The following is a 3999-nucleotide window of genomic DNA, read 5'->3' on the forward strand; positions in this document are numbered from 1 at the left end:
TTACCACGGAAACTCTTCAATCGGTGCTCGGGACAAAGGAAGCAGTTTTGTTCCCGTCGGGAGTCTGGCTGCCTATTTTTTTTTCTTTTTTTTTTTTCTTTTTCTTCTCCTTCCCCTTCCCTTGTCTTTGTTCCTCATCAGCTGGTGACAAGAGGAGAGGACAGAGGATTTTCGGGGAGTGGAACTTGTCAGCCTGTTTCTCCTCTCGTTGACTTCACAGCCTCAAGACAGAGAAACTTGCTCACCCTTGATTTTCAGACGTCACGTAGTGATCTCTCACATCAACACGTTCAGACAGTTCTCTGCATCACTTGTTTACCAAAGCTACATATTTTTGATAATGGCAAGTATCTTTAGCTACTTGTTTTCATTTTATTTGAATTGTATATGTACAAGGCAGGTACTATTACTTATTATTGCAGCCTAATTTCATCATATCTCAACTTAACGTCGTATTATTGTGTATGTTTTGAAGCTAGTTCATTAGTCATTTCAGGGCAGTCTTTTTTTTTTTTTTTTTTGTTTCCACACTATCACATCACTGCACCTACATTCTGTGCTGTTTACGTTTCAGCGTGCACTTGTTCTCATGCAAAATGGATTCTAAAGTATAGGAATAAGTTTGTCACGTTCGGGGGGGGGGGGGGGGGACCACAATTATGTTTTGTAACAGGCCGCACTGTCCCTTTGTGTCACTCTTAACTTATATGAAGCCTGAATGCGTAACTCCAAGCTCAGTTGAGGTGCCTGCCTACCTGGCCAGTGCCATTACTTTTTCAAATCCTTATTCTGAAGCGTGCTGCCCGAGCGTGCAAGCCTGTGTTTGTCGTGTGTGCGTGATCTCAGCCAAAGAGCATAGTGTGTGTGTGTGCGTGCGTGTGTGTGTCTCGTACGCATCCGTGTGTGTCCCCAGATTGTTTTTCAACAGGAGCTGAAGGGAATGCCGCTTCCCACACCTCAAACCTCATATTGAGTTGAAAACCACCCGTTTGTTTTAATGCTGGGAGTCTTTTCTCCGAGTCCCACACAAAGCTAATATCGAGTGCTGTCAGTCAACAGGTGCGTACAAGAAAGCTGCTAGCTGGGCTTCAGGAGGCCCCGCTCAACTCAAAGTTGTTTCTTCTTCTTAATTAAATCCATAATTCTCTGAAAAGTCTGTTTGGACAGTTAAATATGTTTAGTTTTCCAAACCGGACGTTCAGTGTTTCTGCTTGAGGAATGACCGCACCAGATGTGGTTTAAAAGAACTGGATTGTGGTTCCGCAAAACAAGTTAACGCTGCCATCGCCACACGGCACCCCAAAAAAAAACCTGAATGAAGATATGACTTCTGGGGGGTCACAACCTTTTTCTCCTCGCTGGGAAAAAGTCCCTTTTGCCGTTTAATTCTTCGTATTTTATGTTTTTAACGGCTCAAGCACATCGAGGCCAACATGGAAGTTAAATTCAATGTCGATTCCAAATTTCCGATGTAGTTAACCTTATTAATGTATTAGTTTACATCAGTGTGAGGCAGGCATTTTTGGGTGGTGCCAGAAATCTTCAGTGGGGGCACATGTTGCCTTTCTAGCACGTTATTATTATTATTATTTTTTAATATTCTCAATTCTTAAGAAGAAATCATGTTAAAAAGATAAATGGAAGGCATATCAATTTTATTATTTTTCAATGTAATGGAAACAATTAAGATTAATATACCAGATATTTTAAATGAAGAACATCTAACTTGATTATATCCCTGCAGCCAGTCACACATTTCATGTTGCGGAAAAACAGGAAGCTAATAAACCAACCAGGAATAAAAGATTTCTGCTTCAGCCTGAGAAAACATACCTACATGATGGTAAAAACAGTTCAAGTGGAATCGAGCTGCCGCTTCATATTTATTGTACAGGAATGTCACAGGCGCTTTGAGCTCCTTTTTAAAGAAAAAGGAAAATTCTTTCGTTGCCCCTCACCACAGTGAAGCCTTGGAGACGCTGCACTGACGAGAAGCCATCCACGTAAAGCTGAATGTAATCGTGTTTCTCTTCACCTGTTGTCCACGATTCGATCATCTCCAGTCGGCGTGGCGTTCTCCGCGTTATCTTCATGCTGGTCGTCTAATTGAATGTGTTTGTCAAACAAAGAGGTTCTTCAGGAATGTCCAAAACACTTTGTCCTGCATAGAATCAGAAAATATCCTTACTCCAACCCATTATGCCTTCAGTATGAAATTAAATTTTTTAGATATGTATTTGTTTATAAAAAGAATAAAATGTAATTTTAAAAATCACCGAGCATGTTCTTTATAAGGAATGTTTTTTTTTTTTTTTTTCCAGATGAGTTGAATTATCTATTTTTTGTTTAAATGTTTTTTATGTGAGAACTGCTTCGGCCCGTTGATCAGATGGTGTCTTGTTTAGTTTGGAACAAACACCCAGGGACAGATGAATGACAACATTTGTTTAGAGTTGTTTTATTGTGATTATGATTTGATGGACAAAGCAAACGGCCGCATCGCGTTGTGCGTCGTTGATTTGTGTGAAACACAGTGCCTTTATCATGTTATCATTTTAAAATGTTTATTGAACCAATCCCACACTTTCTAACGTACGTTTGTGTTTTCAGTCAGTCCCCGTTGTAATTTCTTTCTCCTTTTTTTTTTAGCTGCAGCCACACGTTTATTTTTTCCTCTTCTCACGTCTGTTCTGATCACCCGTCTGCTGTAAATATGTACATTATCATTTCATACGTGTCTTCAGACCTGCACCACATGTCCATGGTGTTTCTGTTTTTCAACGCCAACATGTCACTGTGCTGGTTCCACTTGTACATTTCTTTTAAAAAGGTACTTCATAATAAAGATGTTGAATAAAGGCTTGTTCTGCTGAGGTTTTTTCCCCCCAAAGGTAATTACATCCACGCTCTATGCTACAGTGTTTAGCGCAAATCAAAATAGTGCCTGTTTTTGTAGGTTTTGAAGGTTTCATTAAAATTGGCTTTCTGTTCAGACTGGAGTCATTTTCCATAGTAATTAAGATAAAATCTGACTATTAATATCACATGGGAAATTTGGTCATCACAGTAGCACAAATAATTGTAGATAGTTAAAATAGGATAGTGGCAAATATCTATATATAAATATATTACTGTATATGAGATGAATACTCACAATTGCTTGGTTTTGTGAAAATATGTGGCCCCTCAACAAATGTGTTTGACATCCCTGGTCCACAGTATACACTGCCTTCACCTATTTCACCAGCTCCACCACCCAGTGACATATTTTTGGATAAAACTAAATAGAAAATGGATGAATGTTGTTCCATATCATCAAAATAAATTTGCAGTACTTATCAGATACAATAAACGTTTTTTGTAACCATAAAGAAATATATTTTGGGCAGGTGCAACTGGAAACATCCCATAATGCTGTATTTTGAACACAATAATCCATAAACAAAAACATTAGACAGAAAAACCCAAATCAAGAAACATTATTTACTTGCATTACAGTACATTTTATTCCTTTAAAAACACCACAAGCCAAGTGAACTCGGTGGTAAGACGCGTCAAGTTGAGACAGAGAAAAGTTTCTGCTTTTTTGTTTGCTTTGCTTGTTTTTTTAATGTATCTGGTTGACCGAATATACCATTATTACTACTAAAAAAGAAAATAAAAACAAAGGTAAAATAATGAGTGGCGCTAATTTAAATTTTTTATTTTTTTTTAAAAGCCCAGAAGAGTATTTCCCAACCAATTAGAACAAGTGGTAGTGTCATGAAACTTTGTTTTTTCTTTCCCTATTAAACAAAATGCTTAAAACAAATATGTGAAACTGAAATGTCAGTGATACAGTTGTGGGATCATAATTCTATTAAATCTACGTTTGTGTTAACTTTTTTCATGATTAGATTAATTTCAAATTAAGAAGTTAAACTGGTTGGTAAACGCCTTCAGTTTCTGTTCCTTAAAATCTTGACCGCCACCTTGTGGTAGATGTCTGACGCACACAGT

The sequence above is a fragment of the Lipophrys pholis genome (assembly GCF_963383615.2).
Source record: "Lipophrys pholis genome assembly, chromosome: 5".
In the NCBI taxonomy this organism is placed as follows: domain Eukaryota; kingdom Metazoa; phylum Chordata; class Actinopteri; order Blenniiformes; family Blenniidae; genus Lipophrys; species Lipophrys pholis.